Source organism: Melanotaenia boesemani, chromosome 22 (genome assembly GCF_017639745.1).
Source record: "Melanotaenia boesemani isolate fMelBoe1 chromosome 22, fMelBoe1.pri, whole genome shotgun sequence".
In the NCBI taxonomy this organism is placed as follows: Eukaryota; Metazoa; Chordata; class Actinopteri; order Atheriniformes; family Melanotaeniidae; genus Melanotaenia; species Melanotaenia boesemani.
Window position 1 is genome coordinate 7,800,737 of NC_055703.1, and position 14,567 is coordinate 7,815,303.

Here is a 14,567-nt window from a genome sequence, read left to right on the forward strand (position 1 = left end):
TACACATCTTAAACTGTTAATGAGAACTAATGACAACATACTGTATCTAGGCCTTTTAAATGAATAAAATCTAAATAGTGCAAATAATTTTATGCATCAAAATGCGACAGATATAGAGTACCAGACAAAGCTTTGGACACATCTACCCATTTATGTTAAATGAGCAGAATGAGAGATGGAGGCAATTCTTGCTGCCCATTAATCTGGGAAGGTTTATAAAGCCATTATTTCTCAACACTCCCAGCGCCAGGACACAGTAACAGGTCAGGCAATGGATCGCTGTGGGCCGGCCCCATTTATCAAGTGAAGTTTGAATTTATAAGAAGCCAAATTCTTGATTAATAATTCAATATTGGACCCATGTTGAAGCAGATTATGTATAGAATACCATTAAAGTATTTTCCACTACTATTAAAAAAAAAAAAAAGCTTTTTGCTGACACTAACATTGGATCCAGCTGATATCAGCTATGACAGAAAGATATAACAGAAAATTTAAAATTTCATTCATAAATAGCAAAGACAGTCTTGTAATCTTAACAAACAATTAGATCTTATAATTAAATGACAGACTGTCTGAGGCCGAAATCAGTCAAAGAACCTAAACAGCAATAATATGAGAAATAAGTTGAGTACCATGGATCATATTTTACACAGAACAACAAGATGCTCTGTGCAGATGTTTTCATCTTGCTCTTACCATTCAACAAACTTCTACATCTCAAGAAAGGCTACTAGAGTTTAACCAAACTGATCCTGTTTAATATTGTGCAACTTACTCAGCTCTGTAAAACATCAAGGAAGTATATGCAGCAGATAAAAAGCTGACATACCAAAATACTGTCAGTTAAAATTAAATTGTGACTTATTACATTTAGTAAGGATGAGTCGGGCTGGGATTAATCCAGCTGCATACGGTGCCTCCTGAGGCAGAGGATGAACACCTGTGGTTGCCGCAGTGGTTGCTATTTTTTAGGTCTAGTCAGATTGAGGCAATTATCCAAGTCGCTGGAAGTGGTTGATTCTTATAGTGTGACACCTGACAAATGTTCCCCTCTTCATGTTATTGTGTTATTGCTGAACCATTTTTTATGTGCATTGTCAAAAGGTATCAGTCTATGACTACATCATTAAAGCTAGCCAAAGACTGCTCACCAAATATCACAATAACTTACAGAACATCAGAAGTTATCACAATATTTGAGAGTTCCTGGGTGGAAGAGCCTGATTTGTAAATGGGCAGGTCTTGCCCACACAACCCTGCAGCATTCCAGTGTTGAGGATCAGTGGTGAAGATGTTGACTTCCCTATCCTCACCACCTGGGGTATGTTGGTGAGGAAGTCACTGATCCAGGTACAGAGTGAAGCTGACAGACCCAGGTTGTATAGCTTCAGGGCCAGTATGCCTGGGAGAACGGTCTTAAAGGCTGAGCTAAAGTCCACAAACAGTATCCTAACATAGGCGTTGGGAGGCTGCAGGTCAGTCAGGGCAGTGGGAAGTGCTATTGAGACAGCATCCTCTGTAGAACAATTTTCTCTGTAGGTGAACTGCAGGCTGTCCAGGCAAGCAGGAATGATGTCCTTGATGTGCTTTATGAGGATCCGCTCAAAACACTTCATGATGACTGGTGTAAGAGCGACGGGCTGGTAATCATTGAGGCAGGTAATGGTTGTTCTTTTGGACAATACAGGAACCATGGAAAGCTGCAGGGACAGGTTGAAGATGTCCAGAAAAACTTCTGCAAGTTGGTCTGCACACAATTTTAGTGTCCGACCTGACACCTTACTGGACCCGCAGCCTTATTGATGTTGATCCTCCTCAGGGTGGAGGTTATTTGGTCCAGTATTTCTGCTACTTGGAGTGTTGAAGCGTGCGAAGAACCTGTTCAAGATGGCAGGTAGAGTGGGGTTGTGGCTGACCTGCTGGTCTCTGCATTTGTACTCTGTGAGGATTTTGATGTCATTACACATGTTACATGTGTTTTCACTGAAGTGCTCCACAGTGCAATGCTTATATCTGAGTTTTGCCAGCTGGATGCCCTTTTCAGTTCTCTGCGGGACCTGCTATAAGCCAGTTTTTCTCCTGCTCTGTAGGTTGAATCCCAGGCTGTTAGCAGGGACAGATTCCTCCAGATCAGTGTCCTCTTTGAACACTCTCCAGTATGTGTGCTCAAAGCAGTCCTTGAAGGGTTAGGAAGCCTCCTCAGTCCAAACCTGAATGGCTCTTGTGGTGGGTTTGGTAGGCAGGGATCAACTTCACAGAAATATGACCTGACATCCCAAGATGAGAAGCTGCTGCAGCCTGTATGCTCCTGGAATGTTACAGTATACCTGGTCCAATATGTTAAAGTCTCATGTCAAAAATTTGATGAATTTTTGGAATTTGGAAAGGACCGATTTAAATTCTCAAAGTCTGAATAGGTTTAGGACTCAAAGTCCCCAGTCATGATTACAGCCATCTCTGAATTAGCGTTCATCTGTCCAGTGATCAGGCAGTACAGCTCCTCCAGCGTTAACTTAGCATTGTAGTATCTAGGCCGCTATGATCACAATTAAGCTGAGTTCTCTAACCAGTTTAAACAGTCTGTATTTTACTGCCAGATATTCCAGGTTGGAAAGGCAGAAGGTTGCAATGATGTTTGTTTTACTACACCACAAGTTGTGAACGTAAAGGGCAAATCCCTCCACCTCTACAGATTGCAATGATGAAACAATGTAGTGTGTTCAGTCAGAGGCTTCTTCAGCTCTGCTGCAACAGAAAACTGTGCAGGTCATTCCTGCCAACAGTTGTCCTCTACAACTTGTAATTAAATACTACCAATAATTATCAATGAAGTATTTTTCATTTCAAATCATCTAAATTATTAACCATTGCTTCTTGGTTTCTCACATAATTAATTTATTCATTGCCTCTGCATTCTACAATCAACTAGACCACTTTGTGCATCAACTTTATATTTTATTGACGTGAGATCAAGCAAATTTTTTTTTTCTTTTTTTAACATTCTTGAAGTGTATCTCAAAGGAACATTGATTATTAACATTTCTAAACCAATGTCCTCTACATTGTGCATCAGCTTTAGTTTAGTGATAGGGCACTACGTTTACAGTCCCTCTTTAGTCTAAAAAATATTCTAAAGCTGAGCGGAAGCTAATAGATTGCTTAACTGTCACACTTACACAAATCAAGTTGTTTTTTTTTCCAAAGTAGCGTTTTTTGTAGAGCAAGTTTAAATTCACCTTTTGGGTTGTAATAGGGAATGCTATAATATGAGTAGTCCAGATAGAGACTGAAGACTTTCTATTAACTTAAGCTGGATTGCCATGTGACATTTAACATTCAACAGGGTGTGAATCTGTTGTTGTTGCATTCTGAAGGCATAAAATGAAAATATGAACATATCCTTTCAACTTCAGGTGCACTGTAAAACAACTGGCCAACTCATTTGCTTTTCTTTCCTAATGAATTCCCTCACATTGCCGCATAAAAAGGAAAGGATCCAATGTGGATGACGGCTTGCACGTCACAACTTCAGAGACCACTGCTGTCAAAGAAACCATAACAATAAATTACATTTGTTTGCAGGCATCTTACTGTAGGCACTTGGATGGCAGTACTGCCCAACTGTGTGAAAGGAGCTTTGTTTCAAGATGATATTGTGCCCACTATTTGGAAACAAAAACAGACTCCAAACATTCTTTTAAAAGACAGAGCAAAACAATATGTGTATATAAATAATAATATGTAATATATATATATATATATATATATATATATATATATATATGTAAATATTACATATTATCTGTACTGTTTATAGTGAAGAATCCTTTTAAAAACATCCTGGATCCAGGCAGTGATTTGCATCACCCCAATTGTCTAATTACTTGTTCCTTATTCCATTTCTGAGATTTCCTAAAAATGTAATCAAAATCTGTCTATAACTTTTTGTGTTATGTTTCTAACAGACCGACAGACAGACAAACCAATGCCACCAAAAACATAATAAAATAAAAAAAATCTTACAAGTTGTTCCCCATCAAATAATTTTGGTACTACAAATTCAAAGACTAGTAAAATTCCAAATCTGGTGAGAAAAAATTACTTTAACAAAACCTCTCTTCTATATCCACTTCAAAAACTTTCAGTGTGCTACAATCACATTACAGATATGGAGAAAAAAAGACAGTAAAGTGTCCAGATCACACAGATTCCTATTGGATTGAAAAGACTAAAACAAGCATTTAAAAGAGGCTTCAGGCTTTTTCAGTCAAGTGTGTTGTTTGCTTTATTGAAACGATCACCATGACAATGAAGACTGGGTAGTTTATTCTTAGCTCATCACATATCTACACTTCATTAGACTTCCTTGGTATCACATTCTACCCCACTGGGTATTCGGTACAACTGGAAATAAAGATACCTCTTATGAGACCCAAAGAGACTTTTGCCACAGTCTACAAAGGATAAACATTCCTGCAGCATCAAGACACCAAAGGACACCTTGTGCTCATCTCCAAGCCTTATAAAAATGGCAGCATTTGATGTCCTGAAAATGACAACAGGTTGGTTATTTACCAAAGTCAGGAATTATTTAAAAATGAAAAAATGTGTTGCCTCTAAATTATTCATGGACATCAAAGGCCTTCCTCATTGAACCTCATGAATAAACCAAAACCTTGGTCAAGCTCAGTGATTCACAGCACAAGTTCAGAATAACCTGGGGAAAATGTTTAAATTCATTAAAATAAAAAAGAAGTCGACAAAAGGGAACTACAGTAAATAGGACATGTTCGATCTTAGCCATTTGTACAGAAGCAGACAGATCAAGGTGCACAGGCTTCTTGCACTGAAGTCATGCAATGCTGGAAAAATAAAGATTTTGCCATGTGATTGAAAGATAAATGTAAAAGGCAGAATCAGATGTCTGTATAGTGTTATCTGTTTAAGCTGCATATGTTAGGCAAACACATGCGTTATGAAACCACCCAACTTTTGACCACATTGTCTTGTATTTCCAAGTGTTGTTTTCCGCTCCATTAAGGCCGCTGATGTTCATTTAGGATGACTGCCTTTCAGCGGATGTGACACTGCAAACTAATTACAACTGTTATCAGTCAACATCCACAGTCTTCATTCACTGACATGTTTCTGCTTTTTTTTTTTTTTTAAGTTTCCCATATGATTTAGAATTTTATCACATGGCTAGATGCACTTTACTAAAGATTACAAATGTGTATATATACATACATTTATTAAGGTATGTTTTAAATACAGTAAATACCTTTTTAAAGCATAGCACTGAGTCAGCAGTTATAAAGAGTATTCAAGGTTCTGAACTTTTTTGCACTGGCTTTATTTTTTCATAGCAGGAGGCTGCATTCGTCTCTGCCTCAGTCTGAGTCGATGTTTGTGCCAAATTTGACGAAATTCCCTCAAGGCATTCAGGGCACATTGCTTCATCGTGATAGTGATAGACAGACAGATGGACAGACAGGTGGGCAGATAACCTTGAAACATAATGCCTACAGCCATGGAAAATGACAAGATCAGCAAAATGTCTCAGAAAAGCCTTTACAGATGCAGGTTTGCAGTATCACCTTTAGTAATAATATCCATAGTCAATGTGCAGTTTATGACAGAACAGACATACTTTGTTCTGTTGAGTTACACTGTTTGAATCCTCTCTGTGACTCTGCTTGCTCTCTGTTGTTCGTCCTGCATACCCTAGCTGCCGGTACATCTGACCCAGTTTTTCCAGCCCATACAAAAGATAGTTAACATGTGTCAGCTTGTGCAAACAAGTTCCCCGTGCCTTTTAAAAACTCCTCTACTCATTTCTAGAATGAATGACCTTTTTCAAGCTGGGTTTTTGCTTGTGGCAAAGTCTGGTTTAGAACTGGGATATGACAGAAATACAAAAGTAATTGAATTAGCTGGCCTAGTTCTGCTTTGGTACCAGTTAATGCAGGTATGGGTATTTCTGCTTCAAGAAGAAGCCTGTGGAGAGTTTACTCATGGATTTTTGTCTATTTGTGGCATTGGCAAGTGGCCTTGTTTCTTTCTCTGTGAGTTAGCGGTGCAAAGCATGAGTAGCCAAGTATTATTATTAGCGCTTAAATGAGTTCCAGCTTAGGAGTTTGGTGGTACATTTTTTGCTTGAGAAAATTTTAGTAGTTTATGTGTTTGAGGTCAATTACTCCATAAAACAAGGCAGATTAAGTTACAATCTATTAATCATCATACTTTGGTGATGAGAATCTCTCTTTGGTGTATTGCAGTGTTTACGTGGATTTTACATACAAATGACTTTTGTACGAGGCTGCAAACACTAGCAAATATAGAACACTGCAGTCATTAGATTGAGCACAAGACGGAAATCAGTAGGATTCTGTGTCTTTTTTTAAACACATTCCTTTTTCTCTCTCACCCCATCTTCCTCAATCCCCCTCCTTCACCCTCTTGATCGGAGGCAAAGCAGGCAGGCTCAGTTCCATGGGATGGCCTTTCCACAGCAGATAATGGTTCATTCAACTCATTTTGGCTTCCTTTTATTTGTTCACATCAACATCAAAGCCCGTTCGTATCCTCCACTGGGGAGCAGAGCTTTAAGTCTTTGACTGATCTGCTTGTTCACTCACAGCTCTGCCCTGGTGATGTCCATCCCTCATTGCATGTGTTGCAAGCACACACTTACATTAATGCAAATACACACACAGAAGCAAACTTGAGCACAGGGACCAGTGCATTAGCACAAACAGAGCATGTATAGAAAGCAGAGATGTTCACAAATCCTTTTTTGCAAGTCCAAGTCAAGTCTCATATCTTTGGGTGGCAAGTCCAAGTCAAGTCTAAAGTCCTGTGGCTTAAGTCGAAGTTAAGTCGCAGTTCACTTTTAGTTGTAATGAGTAATTTCCCATGCAACGCTTGTCATCTGGAATTTAAAATCTGTACTCACCCTTTATCTACCAACAATTAGTATAACCACTGAGCTTTGGAGTAAACTGATAAATGCTCTTTCCCTCTCCTCTGGACAATTTCTCTGCTTTACTGAATTCAGAAAACCTGTAGATTAACAAGGAGATTTAATAAGATTAACAAATATGCTCTTAACCCTCTGGTGCATGAATTATTACAAAACAGTACCACATTTTTTTTAAATAAAATATTTTACTTCTACAGACATGCACATTGATGTTTTTCTCTTTTTTAATTTTACTTTAACTTATAATCAGTGTATTGATTTTTCTATTTGATCTATGAAAATATTTATAAAATAATATCTGGTCATATTAATATAATATATTTTTTCTATAAAAACACCTGGATCATTTTCTTGTTCTGTTAATCACTGAGGCAAACTTGGTAATTACAATGTATGTATATGTACTATATCAAACATAGTTATTCTTTGGCAGAGTGTTGGTGACTCACTAATATCCAATGAAGTTGCTAATGTACGATCCACACTCATGCATACATTTAAAAACAGCCTTTAAATATATGTCCACTGTAGTGGACACTATGCATCAAAGGGTTAATATAACTTATCCAAGAGTTTTTAATGTGTACAAAAATCCATCTGGACTCACAGAGAAATTTACTGACTGTTTTAATGGTCAAGCTTAAATACCTTATAATCTGTGAAACAGCAATAAAACATGTTAAAAAATCAAACAGGAGCTGAATGCAAAAATTACATTAGCATGAGACTTAAACCTGAGTCTTCAGCTTGACATCGATGTGTTTAGCACCACCATTTAACCCCTCCAGCTTCCAACTTTTCTGCCTTTTAAATGTGATGCAATAGCCATTCTGTGACTTCACAAAACCTGATGACTTAGTTTTTTGTTTTGTTTTGTTTCTTTTTTTTGTTGTTGTTGTTGTTGTTTTTTGTTTTTTGCTTTTTTTATGTGGCTCGACAGGAGGAATGTGCTCAACATGACTAAACTTTCTTTACATTAACTAGTTCAACAACAACTGGAGGTCAGGACAGATATAATTTGCATGATGAAGGTGACTCAAGATTTTCCTCACTAACTAACTAACCCAGTTTTCCTTCTTCGCCATCTTTTTGCCTTCTTTTTTAAAAAAAAAAGGGTGATCGATGATTCCTTTGAAACTTTTCATGCACAAGATGCACCAAATGTGTGAATTGTGTGAAAAATGTGAAAAAAAAAAAAAAAAAAAAAAAAAAAAAGAAAATTACTATCGCAAAAAACGTTAAAAACATGAGACATAAAAGTAGTTTCAGAAATCATCTTTAACATGTAAATTGCTAATTAAATCTATTTTAAATCTTTTTTGTTTATGAATCCTGAATGACTGAACTTTTTATCACACAACTACACATTAAACTCATAAAGTTTTAAATCCTACATTTAATGTGAAGATGCACTAAAATTCTCGACAGTGATTTGGAAATCACATATTATGGGGATCCATCCACACCAGGAGCCAGTCCATCCATGTCCTGCATGGGCCACCGCCATGGCAGCCACCCCGATCAGGGCAGAACAGGGCCCACACCACAGCCATAAGGCTGCAGTGCAGGGTCCCAGCCAACCAGACAAGGGCAATCAATGCAGCAACAACCCCCAGACCGAGCAGGTAAAACTCCCGGCGTGGAGGATCCCCGTGAGGAAAACAGTGGAGTTAAAACAAAAATTAAATTACTTCAAGAAACAGTAAGAACAGCTAAGAATGAATGAATAAATAAATGAATAAATGATTTAATAAATAAACGAATAAATAAATAGATAAAAAGTAATACAATTGAGTAAAATAAAAAGAAATGAATGTGAAATAAAATAATGTAAAATAAATGAAGATCAAATAAAATTTAGTTCAAAACCAAGCTAAAAAGGTAGGTCTTTTTAAAAACATCAACGGTCTCTGCAGCCCTGAGGTTCTCTGGCAGGCTGTTCCACAGTTGAGGGCCATAATAATGAAAAGAGGCCTCATGTACAGTTTCTTACTAATTTTCAGGATCGGAGATGACAGAATATGTTATTAAATACACATTATCACAAACAATCAAATAAAATAACACACCAGGCTGAATTTGATGTTGGTGGGATGGTGGGACAACTTTGAGAGCCAGGTGAGAATTTTCATGCCAAGGCCAATACTTCACCTGTTCTGCTTCACCTGCACATTAATGCATGCACACTGTGGTACTAAGCTTCAGTTGTGTCAATGCATTTTCATGGGGAAATTTTTCCTGGATTTTTTTCTTGTCTTTTATTTTGTTTTAAAATATAGAACAGGGGGAAAAAAACTGTTGTTAAGAAATGTGTTTGTGTGTATTCAACGTTAGCTTGAGTGTTGATTGAATTCTGTGCATTTGCATTGGCAAACTAAACAAATTATTTGAAATGCTTTCCTTATGTGGCCTTCATATCAACCTTTAGGAATCTTGTCTTGCCATATTACTGCTGCTTAACATGGGAAAAAACTCTAAAGTGAGAGAACAGGATGGAGTGGAAAAATTACTTTTGGAGCAGCAGGTATTACAGTTATTAAAACCATCTTAAATAAGGAAAGGTGCACAAAATCTCCTGCATTTTGAATAAATATCTAAAATATGGGTATTTTATCATCAAACAAGTACATTTCCTAGAGATTGTCAGCATTGCTAAATAATTTGACTTGAATTTCAAAGTAAGCATGATAAGCCCGAGTGCTAGATAAAAACATGTCCTTTGCTTATCATCGTCCATGTGGTTGCTCGGTTCTCCTCCAGAAAGTGCTGCCGAAGACTTAATGGTATCAGAGGTCTCTTACTAAATTGCAGAATCACACTTGCACATTCATACTGATGCACAAGGCTCAATGACATGAGATCAATTACTGATCAGATGATATGAGCTTCTTTTTTTGGCTTTCTCTACAAGTCAAACTCTCCCGTTCTCTTTTAATTGGCCCCTAATCTCATCTTTTTCTGTATTCTCTTTCTTCCTCTTTCCTACACTAGCTTTCTTCTGTCTGTCTGGCCTGTTTTCTCTTGGCCTGTCGTCTGACCACCCCCATTTCCTCCCCTGTATCTCTTGACACTGTTTCTAATTACAAAACATGCAGGGGCCATTAGCACAGACCTCCAGCCAATGCCTATCCCTTTATCCATTCATCCCTTCCCTTCTGTCGCTATCTCTCCATCTTTGCCCTGTTTTTTTTCTCTGTTTTTGGTCAAAAGTCGCTTTGTGTGGGACACATTAGGCGAACAAAGGCAGCAGGCTGCAGCGGCACTCAGAAAGGTCACAGTGATGTATGGCCCCCAGCTCTGCCGCCAGGGTCAGGCCTGTCTCAGTGTGGACACAGTTAACACTCACACGTCCAAAATTATTATGGCATTTTGAAGGCAACTCATGTTGTCCTTGTGCTACTTAAAGAGAACAAGGTTCTTATATATAAATATATATATATATATATACACACACACATTTAAAATTTTTTCATGAAAATATTTCCTCTTTATGTAGAGTGAGGACAACATTAGTTTCCTTCAAAATTAATGAATGAATTTAAAATAAATTACAAAAGGGGGTTGAGTTATTGACTCCACTTTTACTCCATGTTTTTCTTCAGGTTGTCTGGCAAAACAATCCTATAACTTCTCATAAATAGCAATAGGAATCAATAAGATCATATAGAAACCAATGCCATTATCAATATTTCTTGTTGATCTGGTTCTTTAACAGTGTCCCTGTTAATATTTTAAACTATGTTCTACAAAAAAAAAAAAAAAAATCTTTACAAGCTTTCAGCAGCAACACAGTCACTACCTGAAATTACAAACACAAGAAATTTGGATTTATTTTCTTTGTCAGCTCCATAAAAATAAAACAAAATACATAACTCAACTGACACTTGTAAAATGTATATAGTTTTAGCTCACATCTCACCTTGACCTCCTGGAAATGTGACTCTTGTGCTGTCAAGAGATGGCAAACCTTTTACAAACAACTTGTGAGAGCAGAGGGACATTTGTTCACCCTTTCTTCACTCATCACTTTCTCTGCTTGTACAGCAGGTGTGAAGAGGTTTAGCTAACTGTGAGGACAGCCTAAGCACTACTATAATATTAGCTGTAACCATCTTTTGGTCAGCATCAAATCTAGAGGAGCCAAAATAATTTTGTTTTCTTTTTGGCTTTTATAGTCAAAGAAAAACTGCTAGGGATGGTACTGATAATATTACATAATATCTATTAAGAATATTTACTATTATTATCTCCCCAGTTCCTGAATAATAGCAGTAGCATGCTGGATATATTTAAAGAATTAAATACCTGGCACTCCTGAAAGTAAATCAAATGTTGTGTAAAATGTGTTTCAACATGTAGATTCAGGGGACTGTCATCCTGGCGCTTTTGGACCTAACAGCTGCTTAATGTAACAGCATTAATCATTCAATCCTCTTGTCACAGTAGGAAAACTATGTTGTGATCGAAGGTGTTGCACTTAAGTGGTTTCAGTCTTTTCTATCAGATACAACTATCTCCATCCATCAAGGTGGGTTCACTTCTGAAATGGCTCCACTCATCTGTGGCGTCCCCCAAGGTTATGTATTGTACCCCTTTTTTTACTATCCTTCACATCAATATTTGAAGAACATAACATTTCCTTTTGTTTTGCAGATGATGTATTAATTTACTTGCCCTTTAATCCAAGAAAGAATAGCTGACATTAACTAGTTGCTAGTCAACAGTTTCTTGAGAAAATCTAAGCCAATCACATTTAATAAACACAGTAAGAGACAACCTGAAGTTGGTACTGCTCCGTACTTCCCTGGTGTGAATACATCCAAAGCCCCATTTATATCTGTTTCAAACATCACTGCCCTCATACTTTCATGCATCCCTTATATTGATAAAGATTAGTGCAAGGTTCATGGTTCATATTTTAGTTTCGACGTCAGTTTCAGACAACAGCAAACATGGCAAAAATGAAGGAGATCACAATAATGTACATTCTCAGAAGGAGACAAATAGGGAGGCAGTGCAATAGTCTTTAAATACATTGTGGCTTCTTCTTTGTTCTTTTTGCAGGTCACACAACAGCTATATTTCTCAACTATCCCCACAATTTCCAGAAATACTACTCCATTTGCTCAGTCAAAGTACACATCCACAAGGGCCCCAAAATCAGACCACATTAAGCATGTAAGGGATACAGAAGATGGACAAAAGGCTCTGTATCCATCTTTAACGTAGAGCATAAACAGGACTTTAAATTGAGGCTGTAGCCTTTCGACATCCTGAATATTTGATTTCCACCAACGGCTGCAGGTTGGGACGGGACGGTTAGGGTGGTTTGTAAACATGGTTTGTAAATTATAACCTCATTGTGTTCCCACAGCCAAATGTAACCTTACCTGAGAGGCATCGTATCAGCCAGATAGAGATAGATGCCTTCAGCTATTTAATAGCATGACACCATCGCAACGCCTTCCTTGAAGTATAACCAAAGCACAACTCAGAAACAAAGGAGGAGAATGGTGGTCATCCAACAGTTTCTGTTCTTTCTTCTTCACACAGGAAGTGTGTGAAGTTTTTTTCAGCCAGTCAACGGATTGCAGTGTGTCAAATTTCAGCCTTTGGAGTCAGATCGGTTAGATTGGTACCCCAACAGAAGATAATGGTATCAGAGTAAAAAGTAGGATGGGTCATGTTGGATATAAGGGTACCCTTCCCACTTTTCACAAGTGGAAATGCAAAAATAAATAAATAAATAAAAATGCATCCCGCCCATTGGTGGAAATAGGGCTTTGGGCTTTGAATATGAGTGCTACTGGTCCTTTTGTAAGTAAAATTCACTCTTGTGAATCTTAACGAATTGTTATTAATTGCTTTTAAATTTCAGGTAAAGTTTCTTGAAATTGAAAACTTTAGTAAAGTTCACCCTTTCAAGATTTGTAGAGGGTGATGCATGTACTGACAATTTCTCATCCTGATAACAGTATGTTTTTTTATTTTCAAGCTCACCTCTGAGCTTTAAACAAAAAAAAAACATACTGTTACCCTCCTTCAGTGGTTCTCTGTTCAGCAGAGGACTGACTTTAAAGTATTGTTTACTTTTAAATGTCTCGATGGCCAGGTTCTGCTTTGTTTAGTTGGCCTCTTACATCTTCATACCTCAGCCAGAAATCTGTGGTTAGCCAATTAGAACAAAGCAAAACCAAAAGGTGACCAAGCTTTTGTCATGACTGCTTCTAAACTATGGAACAGCTTTCCGCTGTATATTAAACCTACTCCCATTGTTGAGGAATTGAAATCATTGCTGAAGGCTAATCTCTTTTTCTTGGCCTTCAAGCTGAGCTAATTTGCAGATTTTACTACTGTTTTTATGAGGTTTTATTGATTGCTTTTTATTGTGTTATTATGTGAAGCACTTTGGTTATACTAGGTTTGGTCATAAATGTATTATACAAATAAAGTTTTACTGGTGAAAATAATCATTTTGGTTTGTCAGAGTTATTAGCTTCAACATGAAGTGTAGCCATGGTTTTGGCTTCTTCTTCCTCTATGCCATGACTCACTTTTATATGATATTACCATTTTTTTAAAGTGTCACTATTCATATGGAAAGTTTCAAACCAGTTGTCAAGTGTAATTGAGTTTAAATATCAATCCCTTTCATTCATCTGATATGTTTTGACACCAGAAATTAACCAAACTAGGTCTTAGTTTGATCTGGACCAAGACCACCTGTTATTCAGTTTAAACCAGTTTTAGTTCAAACCAAACTGCAACGTCTGAAACTCAAGCCCAAATGTGCTAAGTCTAAAGAAATGCTAAGATTCTCTTCTTCAAATTCAGAAAACATTATAATGAGAGGGTCATTTCAGAGACAGGGGGTCATGTTTCCCTTCAACAACTGATAGTTTAGCCTTTTTGGGATGCAGATCTGGGGAAAGCAATAGTTCATGATAACAAATGATCAAATGGACTTAAGTGTACAGAAATCACAAAGTATTTTTTAATTGTACTTTCCTTAAACATCAATTATTACCATGTAGGGTGGAATGAGATCTCTAATGTTTGTGAAAATCTGGTGAAAGCTGCATTGTTGTCACCAGACCAGGGCTTGGATGTGTGTCTTTATGAAATTATACATCATGCAGGAAAACGTGGCGTTCAAAGTGTCTGCATTCATTGTTCTCCCTTGTGAATGGCACTCTGTCTTGTGTGCTTTGTGAGTGATATTTGTGTTAGGCCGTGCAGCTTGTGTCAGTGCTCTAGAGGACCAAGAAAATTGAATCCCATTAGTGTTTCATTCAGCATGTGTCTCTGGATGAGTATACAGTGCTATCTGATCTGTGGGATTTGCCCCCTCTGTGGTATAGACTGCTCTGTAAGCCTGAGTATGTGTAGATTTTTTAAATTAGCCAGCAACAGTGGTGTGGAAAAAGTTTGGGCCTCTTGGTTTTAGAAGTCTCAGGAAAACACAAACTGCCAGATTTTTTTTTAATTTTTTTTTTATGTTAAGTAAAATAAGTTATTTAATTTGTTTTACACAATATCTGGATGAAAAAGAAAGAGAGCACCCTGCAAAAGCATAGGCAAC